This window comes from Heterodontus francisci, chromosome 49 (genome assembly GCF_036365525.1).
Source record: "Heterodontus francisci isolate sHetFra1 chromosome 49, sHetFra1.hap1, whole genome shotgun sequence".
NCBI lineage: Eukaryota > Metazoa > Chordata > Chondrichthyes > Heterodontiformes > Heterodontidae > Heterodontus > Heterodontus francisci.
This window is the reverse complement of record NC_090419.1, coordinates 9,126,669-9,143,458: the sequence shown is the minus strand read 5'-3', so window position 1 is coordinate 9,143,458 and position 16,790 is coordinate 9,126,669. Positions and strand designations below refer to the sequence as shown.

The following is a 16,790-nucleotide window of genomic DNA, read 5'->3' as shown; positions in this document are numbered from 1 at the left end:
CTCCCTTTCTCCGTAACCTCCTCCAGCCCCTACAATCCTCCCTATCTCTGTAACTTCCTCCAGTCCCTGCAATCCTACCTATCTCTGTAACCCCCTTCAGCCCCTACAACCCTCCCTATCTCCATAACCTCCTCCAGCCCCTGCAACCCTCCCTATCTCTCTAACCTCCTCCAGCCCCTACAATCCTCCCTTATCTCTGTAACCTCCTCTAGCCCCTACAACCCTCCCTATCTCTGTAACCTCCTCCAGCCCGTACAACCTTCCCTATCTCTGTAACCACCTCCAGCCCCTACAACCCTCCCTATCTCTGTAACCCCCTTCAGCCCCTCCAACCCTCCCTATCTCTGTAACCTCCTCCAGCCCCTGCAACCCTCCCTATCTCTCTAACCTCCTCCAGCCCCTACAACCCTCCCTATTGCTCTAACCTCCTCCAGCCCCTACAACCTTCCCTATCTCTGTAACCTCCTTCAGCCCCTACAACCCTCCCTATCTCTGTAACCTCCTCCAGCCCCTACAACCCTCCCTATCTCTGTAACCTCCTCCAGCCCCGACAGTCCTCCCTATCTCTGTAACCTCCTCCAGTCCCTACAACCCTCCCCATCTCTGTAACCTCCTCCAGCCCCTACAAACCTCCCTATCTCTTAAACTTCCTTCAGCCCCGACAACCCTCCCTATCTCTCTAACCTCCTCCAGCCCCTACAACCCTCCCTATCTCTGTAACCTCCTCCAGCCCCTACAACCCTCCCTATCTCTGTAACCTCCTCCAGCCCCTACAACCCTCCCTATCTCTGTAACCTCCTCCAGCCCCTACAACCCTCCCTATCTCTGTAACCTCCTCCAGCCCCTACAACCCTCCCCATCTCTGTAACCTCCTCCAGCCCCTACAACATTTCCTATCTCTGCAACCTCCTCCAGCCCCTACAACCCTCCCTATCTCTGTAACCCCCTTCAGCCCCTCCAACCCTCCCTATCTCTGTAACCTCCTCCAGCCCCTTCAACGCTCCCTATCTCTGTAACCTCCTCCAGTCCCTACAATCCTCCCTATCTCTGTAACCTCCTCCAGTCCCTACAATCCTCCCAATCTCTGTAACCTCCTCCAGTCCCTACAATCCTCCCTATCTCTGTAACCTCCTCTGGCCCCGACAACCCTCCCAATCTCTGTAACCTCCTCCAGTCCCTACAATCCTCCCTATCTCTGTAACCTCCTCCAGTCCCTACAATCCTCCCAATCTCTGTAACCTCCTCCAGTCCCTACAATCCTCCCTATCTCTGTAACCTCCTCCAGTCCCTACAATCCTCCCAATCTCTGTAACCTCCTCCAGTCCCGACAATCCTCCCTATCTCTGTAACCTCCTCCAGTCCCTACAATCCTCCCAATCTCTGTAACCTCCTCCAGTCCCTACAATCCTCCCAATCTCTGTAACCTCCTCCAGTCCCTACAATCCTCCCTATCTCTGTAACCTCCTCCAGTCCCTACAATCCTCTCAATCTCTGTAACTTCCTCCAGTCCCGACAATCCTCCCTATCTCTGTAACCTCCTCCAGTCCCTACAATCCTCCCAATCTCTGTAACCTCCTCCAGTCCCTACAATCCTCCCAATCTCTGTAACCTCCTCCAGTCCCTACAATCCTCCCTATCTCTGTAACCTCCTCCAGTCCCTACAATCCTCCCAATCTCTGTAACCTCCTCCAGTCCCTACAATCCTCCCAATCTCTGTAACCTCCTCCAGTCCCTACAATCCTCCCAATCTCTGTAACCTCCTCCAGTCCCTACAATCCTCCCTATCTCTGTAACCTCCTCCAGTCCCTACAACCCTCCCTATCTCTGTAACCTCCTCCAGTCCCTACAATCCTCCCAATCTCTGTAACCTCCTCCAGTCCCTACAATCCTCCCTATCTCTGTAAACTCCTCCAGTCCCTACAACCCTCCCTATCTCTGTCAGCTCCTCCAGCCCCTAGAACCCTCCTTATCTCTGTAACCTCCTCCAGCCCCGACAACCCTCCCTATCTCTGTAACCTCCTCCAGTCCGTACAACCCTCCCTATCTCTGTAACCTCCTCCAGCCCCAACAACCCTCCCTATCTCTGTAACCTCCTCCAGTCCCTACAATCCTCCCTCTCTCTGTAACCTCCTCCAGTCCCTACAACCCTCCCTATCTCTGTAACCTCCTCCAGCTCCTACAACCCTCCCTATCTCTGTAACCTCCTCCAGCCCCTACAACCCTCCCGATCTCCGTAACCTCCTCCTGCCCCGACAAACCTCCCTATCTCTGTAACCTCCTCCAGCCGCGACAACCCTCCCTCTCTCTGTAACCTACTCCAGCCCCTACAATCCTCCCTATTTCTGTACCCCCCTCCTGTCCCTACAACCCTCCCTATCTCTGTAAGCTCCTCCAGCCCCTAGAACCCTCCCTCTCTCTGTAACCTCCTCCAGCCCCGACAACCCTCCCTATCTCTGTAACCTGCTCCAGCCCCGACAATCCTCCCAATCTCTGTAACCTCCTCCAGTCCCTACAATCCTCCCTATCTCTGTAACCCCCTTCAGCCCCTCCAACCCTCCCTATCTCCATAACCTCCTCCAGCCCCTGCAACCCTCCCTATCTCTCTAACCTCCTCCAGCCCCTACAACCCTCCCTATCTCTCTAACCTCTTGCAGCCCCTACAACCCTCCCTGTCTCTGTAACCTCCTCCAGCCCCCACAACCCTCCCTATTGCTCTAACCTCCTCCAGCCCCGACAGTCCTCCCTATCTCTGTAACCTCCTCCAGTCCCGACAACCCTCCCCATCTCTGTAACCTCCTCCAGCCCCTACAACCCTCCCTATCTCTTAAACTTCCTTCAGACCTGACAACCCTCCCTATCTCTGTAACTTCCTCCAGCCCTTACAACTCTCCCAATCTCTGTAACCTCCTCCAGTCCCTACAATCCTCCCTATCTCTGTAACCTCCTCCAGTCCCTGCAACCCTCCCTATCTCTGTAAGCTCCTCCAGCCCCTAGAACCCTCCCTATCTCTGTAACCTCCTCCAGCCCCGACAACCCTCCCAATCTCTGTAACCTCCTCCAGTCCCTACAATCCTTCCAATCTCTGTAACCTCCTCCAGTCCCTACAATCCTCCCAATCTCTGTAACCTCCTCCAGTCCCTACAATCCTCCCAATCTCTGTAACCTCCTCCAGTCCGTACAACCCTCCCTATCTCTGTAACCTCCTCCAGCCCCGACAACCCTCCCAATCTCTGTAACCTCCTCCAGTCCCGACAATCCTCCCTATCTCTGTAACCTCCTCCAGTCCGTACAACCCTCCCTATCTCTGTAACCTCCTCCAGCCCCAACAACCCTCCCTATCTCTGTAACCTCCTCCAGTCCCTACAATCCTCCCTCTCTCTGTAACCTCCTCCAGTCCCTACAACCCTCCCTATCTCTGTAACCTCCTCCAGCTCCTACAACCCTCCCTATCTCTGTAACCTCCTCCAGCCCCTACAACCCTCCCTATCTCCGTAACCTCCTCCAGCCCCGACAAACCTCCCTATCTCTGTAACCTCCTCCAGCCGCGACAACCCTCCCTCTCTCTGTAACCTCCTCCAGCCCCTACAATCCTCCCTATTTCTGTGCCCCACTCCTGTCCCTACAACCCTCCCTATCTCTGTAAGCTCCTCCAGCCCCTAGAACCCTCCCTCTCTCTGTAACCTCTTGCAGCCCCTACAACCCTCCCTGTCTCTGTAACCTCCTCCAGCCCCCACAACCCTCCCTATTGCTCTAACCTCCTCCAGCCCCGACAGTCCTCCCTATCTCTGTAACCTCCTCCAGTCCCTACAACCCTCCCCATCTCTGTAACCTCCTCCAGCCCCTACAACCCTCCCTATCTCTTAAACTTCCTTCAGACCCGACAACCCTCCCTATCTCTGTAACTTCCTCCAGCCCCTACAACTCTCCCTATCTCTGTAACCTCCTCCAGTCCCTACAATCCTCCCAATCTCTGTAACCTCCTCCAGTCCCTACAATCCTCCCAATCTCTGTAACCTCCTCCAGCCCCAACAACCCTCCCTATCTCTGTAACCTCCTCCAGTCCATGCAACCCTACCTATCTCTGTAACCTCCTCCAGTCCCGACAACCCTCCCTATCTCTGTAACCTCCTCCAGTCCCTACAATCCTCCGTCTCTCTGTAACCTCCTCCAGTCCCTACAACCCTCCCTATCTCTGTAACCTCCTCCAGCTCCTACAACCCTCCCTATCTCTGTAACCTCCTCCAGCCCCGACAACCCTCCCTATCTCCGTAACCTCCTCCAGCCCCGACAAACCTCCCTATCTCTGTAACCTCCTCCAGCCGCGACAACCCTCCCTCTCTCTGCAACCTCCTCCAGCCCCTACAATCCTCCCTATTTCTGTACCCTCCTCCAGTCCCTAAAACCCTCCCTATCTCTGTAAGCTCCTCCAGCCCCTAGAACCCTCCCTATCTCTGTGACCTCCTCCAGTCCCTACAATCCTCCCAATCTCTGTAACCTCCTCCAGTCCCTACAATCCTCCCTATCTCTGTAACCTCCTCCAGTCCCTACAATCCTCCCTATCTCTGTAAGCTCCTGCAGCCCCAACAACCCTCCCTATCTCTGTAACCTCCTCCAGTCCCTACAATCCTCCCTCTCTCTGTAACCTCCTCCAGTCCCTACAACCCTCCCTATCTCTGTAACCTCCTCCAGCTCCTACAACCCTCCCTATCTCCGTAACCTCCTCCAGCTCCTACAACCCTCCCTATCTCCGTAACCTCCTCCAGCCCCTACAACACTCCCTATCTCCGTAACCTCCTCCTGCCCCGACAAACCTCCCTATCTCTGTAACCTCCTCCAGCCGCGACAACCCTCCCTCTCTCTGTAACCTCCTCCAGCCCCTACAATCCTCCCTATTTCTGTACCCTCCTCCTGTCCCTACAACCCTCCCTATCTCTGTAAGCTCCTCCAGCCCCGAGAACCCTCCCTCTCTCTCTAACCTCCTCCAGCCCCGACAACCCTCCCTATCTCTGTAACCTCCTCCAGTCCCTACAATCCTCCCTATCTCTGTAACCTCCTCCAGTCCCTACAATCCTCCCAATCTCTGTAACCTCCTCCAGTCCCTACAATCCTCCCAATCTCTGTAACCTCCTCCAGTCCCTACAATCCTCCCTATCTCTGTAACCTCCTCCAGTCCCTACAATCCTCCCAATCTCTGTAACCTCCTCCAGTCCCTACAATCCTCCCAATCTCTGTAACCTCCTCCAGTCCCTACAATCCTCCCAATCTCTGTAACCTCCTCCAGTCCCTACAATCCTCCCTATCTCTGTAACCTCCTCCAGTCCCTACAACCCTCCCTATCTCTGTAACCTCCTCCAGTCCCTACAATCCTCCCAATCTCTGTAACCTCCTCCAGTCCCTACAATCCTCCCTATCTCTGTAACCTCCTCCAGTCCCTACAACCCTCCCTATCTCTGTCAGCTCCTCCAGCCCCTAGAACCCTCCTTATCTCTGTAACCTCCTCCAGCCCCGACAACCCTCCCTATCTCTGTAACCTCCTCCAGTCCGTACAACCCTCCCTATCTCTGTAACCTCCTCCAGCCCCAACAACCCTCCCTATCTCTGTAACCTCCTCCAGTCCCTACAATCCTCCCTCTCTCTGTAACCTCCTCCAGTCCCTACAACCCTCCCTATCTCTGTAACCTCCTCCAGCTCCTACAACCCTCCCTATCTCTGTAACCTCCTCCAGCCCCTACAACCCTCCCGATCTCCGTAACCTCCTCCTGCCCCGACAAACCTCCCTATCTCTGTAACCTCCTCCAGCCGCGACAACCCTCCCTCTCTCTGTAACCTACTCCAGCCCCTACAATCCTCCCTATTTCTGTACCCCCCTCCTGTCCCTACAACCCTCCCTATCTCTGTAAGCTCCTCCAGCCCCTAGAACCCTCCCTCTCTCTGTAACCTCCTCCAGCCCCGACAACCCTCCCTATCTCTGTAACCTGCTCCAGCCCCGACAATCCTCCCAATCTCTGTAACCTCCTCCAGTCCCTACAATCCTCCCTATCTCTGTAACCCCCTTCAGCCCCTCCAACCCTCCCTATCTCCATAACCTCCTCCAGCCCCTGCAACCCTCCCTATCTCTCTAACCTCCTCCAGCCCCTACAACCCTCCCTATCTCTCTAACCTCTTGCAGCCCCTACAACCCTCCCTGTCTCTGTAACCTCCTCCAGCCCCCACAACCCTCCCTATTGCTCTAACCTCCTCCAGCCCCGACAGTCCTCCCTATCTCTGTAACCTCCTCCAGTCCCGACAACCCTCCCCATCTCTGTAACCTCCTCCAGCCCCTACAACCCTCCCTATCTCTTAAACTTCCTTCAGACCTGACAACCCTCCCTATCTCTGTAACTTCCTCCAGCCCTTACAACTCTCCCAATCTCTGTAACCTCCTCCAGTCCCTACAATCCTCCCTATCTCTGTAACCTCCTCCAGTCCCTGCAACCCTCCCTATCTCTGTAAGCTCCTCCAGCCCCTAGAACCCTCCCTATCTCTGTAACCTCCTCCAGCCCCGACAACCCTCCCAATCTCTGTAACCTCCTCCAGTCCCTACAATCCTCCCAATCTCTGTAACCTCCTCCAGTCCCTACAATCCTCCCAATCTCTGTAACCTCCTCCAGTCCCTACAATCCTCCCAATCTCTGTAACCTCCTCCAGTCCGTACAACCCTCCCTATCTCTGTAACCTCCTCCAGCCCCGACAACCCTCCCAATCTCTGTAACCTCCTCCAGTCCCGACAATCCTCCCTATCTCTGTAACCTCCTCCAGTCCGTACAACCCTCCCTATCTCTGTAACCTCCTCCAGCCCCAACAACCCTCCCTATCTCTGTAACCTCCTCCAGTCCCTACAATCCTCCCTCTCTCTGTAACCTCCTCCAGTCCCTACAACCCTCCCTATCTCTGTAACCTCCTCCAGCTCCTACAACCCTCCCTATCTCTGTAACCTCCTCCAGCCCCTACAACCCTCCCTATCTCCGTAACCTCCTCCAGCCCCGACAAACCTCCCTATCTCTGTAACCTCCTCCAGCCGCGACAACCCTCCCTCTCTCTGTAACCTCCTCCAGCCCCTACAATCCTCCCTATTTCTGTGCCCCACTCCTGTCCCTACAACCCTCCCTATCTCTGTAAGCTCCTCCAGCCCCTAGAACCCTCCCTCTCTCTGTAACCTCCTCCAGCCCCGACAACCCTCCCCATCTCTGTAACCTCCTCCAGCCCCTGCAAACCTCCCTATCTCTCTAACCTCCTCCAGCCCCTACAACCCTCCCTATCTCTCTAACCTCTTGCAGCCCCTACAACCCTCCCTGTCTCTGTAACCTCCTCCAGCCCCCACAACCCTCCCTATTGCTCTAACCTCCTCCAGCCCCGACAGTCCTCCCTATCTCTGTAACCTCCTCCAGTCCCTACAACCCTCCCCATCTCTGTAACCTCCTCCAGCCCCTACAACCCTCCCTATCTCTTAAACTTCCTTCAGACCCGACAACCCTCCCTATCTCTGTAACTTCCTCCAGCCCCTACAACTCTCCCTATCTCTGTAACCTCCTCCAGTCCCTACAATCCTCCCAATCTCTGTAACCTCCTCCAGTCCCTACAATCCTCCCAATCTCTGTAACCTCCTCCAGCCCCAACAACCCTCCCTATCTCTGTAACCTCCTCCAGTCCATGCAACCCTACCTATCTCTGTAACCTCCTCCAGTCCCGACAACCCTCCCTATCTCTGTAACCTCCTCCAGTCCCTACAATCCTCCGTCTCTCTGTAACCTCCTCCAGTCCCTACAACCCTCCCTATCTCTGTAACCTCCTCCAGCTCCTACAACCCTCCCTATCTCTGTAACCTCCTCCAGCCCCGACAACCCTCCCTATCTCCGTAACCTCCTCCAGCCCCGACAAACCTCCCTATCTCTGTAACCTCCTCCAGCCGCGACAACCCTCCCTCTCTCTGCAACCTCCTCCAGCCCCTACAATCCTCCCTATTTCTGTACCCTCCTCCAGTCCCTAAAACCCTCCCTATCTCTGTAAGCTCCTCCAGCCCCTAGAACCCTCCCTATCTCTGTGACCTCCTCCAGTCCCTACAATCCTCCCAATCTCTGTAACCTCCTCCAGTCCCTACAATCCTCCCTATCTCTGTAACCTCCTCCAGTCCCTACAATCCTCCCTATCTCTGTAAGCTCCTCCAGCCCCAACAACCCTCCCTATCTCTGTAACCTCCTCCAGTCCCTACAATCCTCCCTCTCTCTGTAACCTCCTCCAGTCCCTACAACCCTCCCTATCTCTGTAACCTCCTCCAGCTCCTACAACCCTCCCTATCTCTGTAACCTCCTCCAGCTCCTACAACCCTCCCTATCTCCGTAACCTCCTCCAGCCCCTACAACACTCCCTATCTCCGTAACCTCCTCCTGCCCCGACAAACCTCCCTATCTCTGTAACCTCCTCCAGCCGCGACAACCCTCCCTCTCTCTGTAACCTCCTCCAGCCCCTACAATCCTCCCTATTTCTGTACCCTCCTCCTGTCCCTACAACCCTCCCTATCTCTGTAAGCTCCTCCAGCCCCGAGAACCCTCCCTCTCTCTCTAACCTCCTCCAGCCCCGACAACCCTCCCTATCTCTGTAACCTCCTCCAGTCCCTACAATCCTCCCTATCTCTGTAACCCCCTTCAGCCCCTCCAACCCTCCCTATCTCCATAACCTCCTCCAGCCCCTGCAACCCTCCCTATCTCTCTAACCTCCTCCAGCCCCTACAACCCTCCCTATCTCTCTAACCTCTTGCAGCCCCGACAACCCTCCCTGTCTCTGTAACCTCCTCCAGCCCCCACAACCCTCCCTATTGCTCTAACCTCCTCCAGCCCCGACAGTCCTCCCTATCTCTGTAACCTCCTCCAGCTCCTACAACCCTCCCTATCTCTGTAACCTCCTCCAGCCCCTACAACCCTCCCTATCTCTGTAACCTCCTCCAGCCCCTACAACTCTCCCTATCTCTGTTACCTCCTCCAGCCCCTACCATCCTCACTATCTATGTAACCTCCTCCAGCTCCGACAATCCTCCCTATCTCTGTAACCTCCTCCAGCCCCTACAACCCTCCCTATCTCTGTAACCTCCTCCAGCCCCTACAACCTTTCCTATCTCTGCAACCTCCTCCAGCCCCGACAACCCTCCCTATCTCTGTAACCCCCTTCAGCCCCTCCAACCCTCCCTATCTCTGTAACCTCCTCCAGCCCCTGCAACCCTCCCTGTCTCTCTAACCTCCTCCAGCCCCTACAACCCTCCCTATCTCTCTAACCTCCTCCAGCCCCTACAACCCTCCCTATCTCTCTAACCTCCTCCAGCCCCTACAACCTTCCCTATCTCTGTAACCTCCTCCAGTCCCTACAGCCCTCCCTATCTCTGTAACCTCCTCTGGCCCCGACAACCCTCCCTATCTCTCTAACCTCCTCCAGCCCCTACAACCTTCCCTATCTCTGTAAACCCCTCCAGACCCTACAACCCTCCCAATCTCTGTAACCTCCTCCAGCCCGTACAACCCTCCCTATCTCTGTAACCTCCTCCATCCCCTACAACCCTCCCTATCTCTATAACCTCCTTCAGCCCCGACAACCCTCCCTATCTCTGTAACCTCCTCCAGCCCCTACAACCCTCCCTTTCTCCGTAACCTCCTCCAGCCCCGACAACCCTCCCTATCTCTGTAACCTCCTCCAGCCGCTACAACCCTCCCAATCTCTGTAACCTCCTCCAGCCCCGACAACCCTCCCTATCTCTCTAACCTCCTCCAGCCCCTACAACCTTCCCTATCTCTGTAAACCCCTCCAGACCCTACAACCCTCCCAATCTCTGTAACCTCCTCCAGCCCATACAACCCTCCCTATCTCTATAACCTCCTTCAGCCCCGACAACCCTCCCTATCTCTGTAACCTCCTCCAGCCCCTACAACCCTCCCTTTCTCCGTACCTCCTCCAGCCCCGACAACCCTCCCTATCTCTGTAACCTCCTCCAGCCGCTACAACCCTCCCAATCTCTGTAACCTCCTCCAGCCCCTACAATCCTCCCTATCTCTGTAATCTCTTCCAGCCCCTACAACCCTCCCTTTCTCCGTAACCTCCTCCAGCCCCGACAACCCTCCCTATCTCTGTAACCTCCTCCAGCCGCTACAACCCTCCCAATCTCTGTAACCTCCTCCAGCCCCGACAATCCTCCCTATTTCTGTACCCTCCTCCAGTCCCTACAACCCTCCCTATCTCTGTAAGCTCCTCCAGCCCCTAGAACCCTCCCTCTCTCTGTAACCTACTCCAGCCCCTACAATCCTCCCTATCTCTGTAATCTCCTCCAGCCCCTACAACCCTCCCTATCTCTGTAACCTCCTCCAGCTCCTACAATCCTCCCTATCTCTGTAATCTCCTCCAGCCCCTACAACCCTCCCTATCTCTGTAACCTCCTCCAGCCCCTACAATCCTCCCTATTTCTGTACCCTCCTCCAGTCCCTACAACCCTCCCTATCTCTGTAAGCTCCTCCAGCCCCTAGAACCCTCCCTCTCTCTGTAACCTACTCCAGCCCCTACAATCCTCCCTATCTCTGTAATCTCCTCCAGCCCCTACAACCCTCCCTATCTCTGTAACCTCCTCCAGCCCCTACAACCCTCCCTTTCTCCGTAACCTCCTCCAGCCCCTACAATCCTCCCTATCTCTGTAACTTCCTCCAGTCCCTGCAATCCTACCTATCTCTGTAACCCCCTTCAGCCCCTACAACCCTCCCTATCTCCATAACCTCCTCCAGCCCCTGCAACCCTCCCTATCTCTCTAACCTCCTCCAGCCCCTACAATCCTCCCTTATCTCTGTAACCTCCTCTAGCCCCTACAACCCTCCCTATCTCTGTAACCTCCTCCAGCCCGTACAACCTTCCCTATCTCTGTAACCACCTCCAGCCCCTACAACCCTCCCTATCTCTGTAACCCCCTTCAGCCCCTCCAACCCTCCCTATCTCTGTAACCTCCTCCAGCCCCTGCAACCCTCCCTATCTCTCTAACCTCCTCCAGCCCCTACAACCCTCCCTATTGCTCTAACCTCCTCCAGCCCCTACAACCTTCCCTATCTCTGTAACCTCCTTCAGCCCCTACAACCCTCCCTATCTCTGTAACCTCCTCCAGCCCCTACAACCCTCCCTATCTCTGTAACCTCCTCCAGCCCCGACAGTCCTCCCTATCTCTGTAACCTCCTCCAGTCCCTACAACCCTCCCCATCTCTGTAACCTCCTCCAGCCCCTACAAACCTCCCTATCTCTTAAACTTCCTTCAGCCCCGACAACCCTCCCTATCTCTCTAACCTCCTCCAGCCCCTACAACCCTCCCTATCTCTGTAACCTCCTCCAGCCCCTACAACCCTCCCTATCTCTGTAACCTCCTCCAGCCCCTACAACCCTCCCTATCTCTGTAACCTCCTCCAGCCCCTACAACCCTCCCTATCTCTGTAACCTCCTCCAGCCCCTACAACCCTCCCCATCTCTGTAACCTCCTCCAGCCCCTACAACATTTCCTATCTCTGCAACCTCCTCCAGCCCCTACAACCCTCCCTATCTCTGTAACCCCCTTCAGCCCCTCCAACCCTCCCTATCTCTGTAACCTCCTCCAGCCCCTTCAACGCTCCCTATCTCTGTAACCTCCTCTGGCCGCGACAACCCTCCCTGTCTCTCTAACCTCCTCCAGCCCCTACAACCTTCCCTATCTCTGTAACCTCCTCCAGTCCCTACAGCCCTCCCTATCTCTGTAACCTCCTCTGGCCCCGACAACCCTCCCTATCTCTCTAACCTCCTCCAGCCCCTACAACCCTCCCTATCTCTGTAACCTCCTTCAGCCCCTACAACCCTCCCTATCTCTGTAACAACCTCCAGCCCCTACAACCCTCCCTATCTCTGTAACCTCCTCCACTCCCTACAACCCTCCGAGATCTCTGCCCTCCTCCAATTCCGGCCTCTTGACCATCCCCCGATTCCCATCGCTCCACCATTGGTGGCCGTGCCTTCAGCTGCCTGGTGCCCAAAGCTCTGGAATTCCCTCCCTAAACCTCTCCGCCCCTCTCTCTCTCTCTCCTTTAAGACGCTGCTTAAAACCGACCTCTTTGACCGAGCTTTGGTCTCCGGTCCCTAATATCTCCTGATGTGGCTCGGAGTTAAATTCTGTCTGATTTACACTCCTGTGAAACTCCATGCGGGTGAGTTACTAAGTTAAAGGCGCTCTATGAATGAAAGTTGTTGTTTGTTTAATTCGGCAATTAAAATTTGTGTTTAGGCAGAAACAACAGTGGTTTTTTTTCTATTTAGGGAAAGCTCGATTCCCAGCACAGGAAGTTTCTTGTCTTCGTAACTAAGATTAAACGGCAACTGTTGGAGGATGCAGCAATGAGCCTCTCAGATGGGGTATGCGATTGGCATGTTGGACTGGCGTGTGGCCAGGACCCACACTGTTTACCATCTTCCTGCCAGCTGTCATCCACTGCTCTCCGGAACGGGAATGTGGGCAGCTGACCTTTGACCCTTGTCAGTCACAGTGACTGGTCAACAGGGTGGCAGAACTCAGGTCAAGATTGGTGACGGGGTCGAGAGAGAGTGAGGGGGGAGGGAGAGAGAGAGAGAGAGTCAGAGGGAGAGAGAGAGAGAGAGAGAGAGAGAGAGAGAGAGTCAGAGGGAGAGAGAGAGAGAGAGAGAGAGTCAGAGGGAGAGAGAGAGAGAGAGAGAGAGAGAGAGAGAGACAGAGGGAGAGAGAGAGAGAGAGAGAGAGAGAGAGAGAGTCAGAGGGAGAGAGAGAGAGAGTCAGAGGGAGAGAGAGAGAGAGTCAGAGGGAGAGAGAGAGAGAGAGAGTCAGAGGGAGAGAGAGAGAGAGAGAGTCAGAGGGAGAGAGAGAGAGAGAGAGTCAGAGGGAGAGAGAGAGAGAGAGTCAGAGGGAGAGAGAGAGAGAGAGTCAGAGGGAGAGAGAGAGAGAGAGTCAGAGTCAGAGGGAGAGTCAGAGGGAGAGAGAGTCAGAGGGAGAGAGAGAGAGTCAGAGGGAGAGAGAGAGTCAGAGGGAGAGGGAGAGAGAGAGTCAGAGGGAGAGGGAGAGAGAGAGAGAGAGTCAGAGGGAGAGAGAGAGAGAGAGTCGGAGGAGAGAGAGAGAGAGTCGGAGGGAGAGAGAGAGAGAGAGTCGGAGGGAGAGAGAGAGAGAGAGTCGGAGGGAGAGAGAGAGAGAGAGTCGGAGGGAGAGTGAGAGAGAGAGAGAGTCGGAGGGAGGAGAGAGAGAGAGAGAGTCGGAGGGAGGGAGAGAGAGAGAGAGAGAGTCGGAGGGAGAGAGAGAGAGAGAGTCGGAGGGAGAGAGAGAGAGAGAGTCGGAGGGAGAGAGAGAGAGAGTCGGAGGGAGAGAGAGAGAGAGTCGGAGGGAGAGAGGGAGAGAGAGAGAGTCGGAGGGAGAGAGGGAGAGAGAGAGAGAGTCGGAGGGAGAGAGGGAGAGAGAGAGAGTCGGAGGGAGAGAGGGAGAGAGAGAGAGTCGGAGGGAGAGAGGGAGAGAGAGAGAGTCGGAGGGAGAGAGGGAGAGAGAGAGAGTCGGAGGGAGAGAGGGAGAGAGAGAGAGTCGGAGGGAGAGAGGGAGAGAGAGAGAGAGTCGGAGGGAGAGAGGGAGAGAGAGAGAGAGTCGGAGGGAGAGAGGGGAGAGAGAGAGAGACAGAGAGGGGGAGAGAGAGAGACAGAGAGGGGGAGAGAGAGAGACAGAGAGGGGGAGAGAGAGAGACAGAGGGGGAGAGAGAGAGAGAGAGTAAGAGGGGGAGAGAGAGAGAGTAAGAGGGGGAGAGAGAGAGAGTAAGAGGGGGAGAGAGGGAGATTCAGAGAGAGAGAGAGAGAGTCAGAGAGAGAGTCAGAGGGAGAGAGAGAATACGAGGGGGGGAAGAGAGAGAGAGAGAGAGAGTCACAGGGAGAGAGAGAGGGAGAGAGAGAGGAAGAGGGAGAGGGAGAGAGAGAGGAAGAGGGGGAGAGAGAGAGAGTAAGAGGGGAGAGAGAGAGAGTAAGAGGGGGAGAGAGAGAGAGTAAGAGGGGGAGAGAGAGAGAGTAAGAGGGGGAGAGAGAGAGAGTAAGGGGGAGAGAGGGAGATTCAGAGAGAGAGAGAGTCAGAGGGAGAGAGAGTCAGAGGGAGAGAGAGTCAGAGGGAGAGAGAGAATACGAGGGGGGGAAGAGAGAGAGAGAGAGAGTCACAGGGAGAGAGTCAGAGAGAGTGAGAGTCAGAGGGACGGAGAGTCAGAGGGGGAGAGAGAGTGAGAGAGTGCGTTAGGGAAGAGAGAGAGTCAGAGGGGGAGAGGGAGAGACAGGGGGAGAGAGAGAGAGTCAGAGGGAGAGAGAGTCAGAGAGGGAGAGAGAGAGAGAGAGAGAGTCGGAGGGAGAGAGAGAGAGAGAGAGTCAGAGGGGAGAGAGAGTGAGAGAGTGCGTTAGGGAAGAGAGAGAGTCAGAGGGGGAGAGGGAGAGACAGGGGGGAGGGAGAGACAGGGGGGAGAGAGAGAGTCAGAGGGAGAGAGAGTCAGAGAGGGAGAGAGAGAGAGAGAGAGTCGGAGGGAGAGACAGAGAGAGAGTCAGAGGGAGAGAGAGAGAGTCAGAGGGAGAGAGAGAGAGTCAGAGGGAGAGAGAGAGAGAGTCAGAGGGAGAGAGAGAGAGAGTCAGAGGGAGAGAGAGAGAGAGTCAGAGGGAGAGAGAGAGAGAGAGAGAGAGACAGAGAGTCAGAGAGAAAGAGTCAGAGTCAGAGAGAGAGACACACAGAGAGAGAGAGAGTCAGAGGGAGAGAGAGAATACGAGGGGGGAAGAGAGAGAGAGAGAGAGTCGGAGGGAGAGAGAGAGAGAGAGTCGGAGGGAGAGAGAGAGAGAGAGTCGGAGGGAGAGAGAGAGAGAGAGAGAGTCGGAGGGAGAGAGAGAGAGAGAGAGAGTCGGAGGGAGAGAGAGAGAGAGAGAGAGTCGGAGGGAGAGAGAGAGAGAGAGAGAGTCGGAGGGAGAGAGAGAGAGAGAGAGTCGGAGGGAGAGAGAGAGAGAGAGAGTCGGAGGGAGAGAGAGAGAGAGAGAGTCGGAGGGAGAGAGAGAGAGAGAGAGTCGGAGGGAGAGAGAGAGAGAGAGTCGGAGGGAGAGAGAGAGAGAGAGTCGGAGGGAGAGAGAGAGAGTCGGAGGGAGAGAGAGTCGGAGGGAGAGAGAGAGAGAGAGAGTCGGAGGGAGAGAGAGAGAGAGAGAGACGGAGGGAGAGAGAGAGAGAGAGAGAGAGAGAGAGAGAGAGAGAGTCGGAGGGAGAGAGAGAGAGAGAGTCGGAGGGAGAGAGAGAGAGAGAGAGAGTCGGAGGGGGAGAGAGAGAGAGAGAGAGAGAGAGAGAGTCGGAGGAGGGAGAGAGAGAGAGAGAGAGAGAGAGTCGGAGGGAGAGAGAGAGAGAGAGAGTCAGAGGGAGAGAGAGAGAGAGAGAGTCAGAGGGAGAGAGAGAGAGAGAGAGTGTCAGAGGGAGAGAGAGAGAGAGTGTCAGAGGGAGAGAGAGAGAGAGAGTCAGAGGGAGAGAGAGAGAGAGTGTCAGAGGGAGAGAGAGAGAGAGAGTCAGAGGAGAGAGAGAGAGAGAGTCAGAGGGAGAGAGAGAGAGAGAGTCAGAGGGAGAGAGAGAGAGAGAGTCAGAGGGAGAGAGAGAGAAAGAGTCAGAGTCAGAGAGAGAGAAAGAGTCAGAGTCAGAGAGAAAGAGTCAGAGTCAGAGTCAGAGACAGAGAGAGACAGAGAGAGACAGAGAGAGACAGAGAGAGAGAGAGAGTCGGAGGAGAGAGAGAGAGAGTCGGAGGGAGAGAGAGAGAGAGTCGGAGGGAGAGTCAGAGGGAGAGAGAGAGAGAGAGTCAGAGGGGGAGAGAGGGAGAGTCAGAGGGGAGAGAGGGAGAGTCAGAGGGGGAGAGAGGGAGAGTCAGAGGGGAGAGAGGGAGAGTCAGAGGGGGAGAGAGGGAGAGTCAGAGGGGGAGAGAGGGAGAGTCAGAGGGGGAGAGAGGGAGAGTCAGAGGGGGAGAGGGAGAGTCAGAGGGGGAGAGAGAGAGAGTCAGAGGGGGGGAAGAGAGAGAGAGAGAGTCAGAGGGGGGGAAGAGAGAGAGAGAGAGAGAGAGAATAAGAGTCGGAGAGAGAGAGAGTCAGAGAGAGTCAGAGAGAGTGAGAGTCAGAGGGACAGAGAGTCAGAGGGGGAGAGAGAGTGAGCGAGTGAGTTAGGGAAGAGAGAGAGTCAGAGGGGGAGAGGGAGAGACAGGGGGGAGAGAGAGAGTCAGAGGGAAAGAGAGAGAGAACGAGGAGGGAAGAGACAGAGAGTTAGATGAAGAAAGAGAGAGAGGAGGGAGGAGAGACAGGGAGAGAGACTTAGAGGGAAAGAGAGAGACAGGGAGAGAGACTTAGGGGGAAAGAGAGAGAAAGAGGGAGAGAGAAGGAGGGAGAGAGAAGGAGGGGGAGAGAAGGAGGGGGAGAGAAGGAGGGGGAGAGAAGGAGGGGGAGAGAAGGAGGGGGAGAGAAGGAGGGGGAGAGAAGGAGGGGGAGAGAAGGAGGGGGAGAGAAGGAGGGGGAGAGAAGGAGGGGGAGAGAAGGAGGGGGAGAGAAGGAGGGGGAGAGAAGGAGGGGGAGAGAAGGAGGGGGAGAGAAGGAGGGGGAGAGAAGGAGGGGGAGAGGAGGGAAGAGAGAGTTAGAGAGTCAGAGAGAGAGAGAGAGAGAGAGAGAGAGAGAGAGAGAGTGAGAGAGTCGGAGGGAGAGAGAGAGAGAACGAGGAGGGAAGAGACAGAGTT

The 16,790-nt window shown here is 55.6% G+C and overlaps 1 protein-coding gene across 1 annotated transcript in view; it reads right to left on the bottom strand.

Moving 5' to 3' along the window:
* Positions 1-16,790, bottom strand: part of LOC137358281 (synapsin-1-like) — a 193,336-nt gene that overhangs the window by 64,870 nt on the left and 111,676 nt on the right.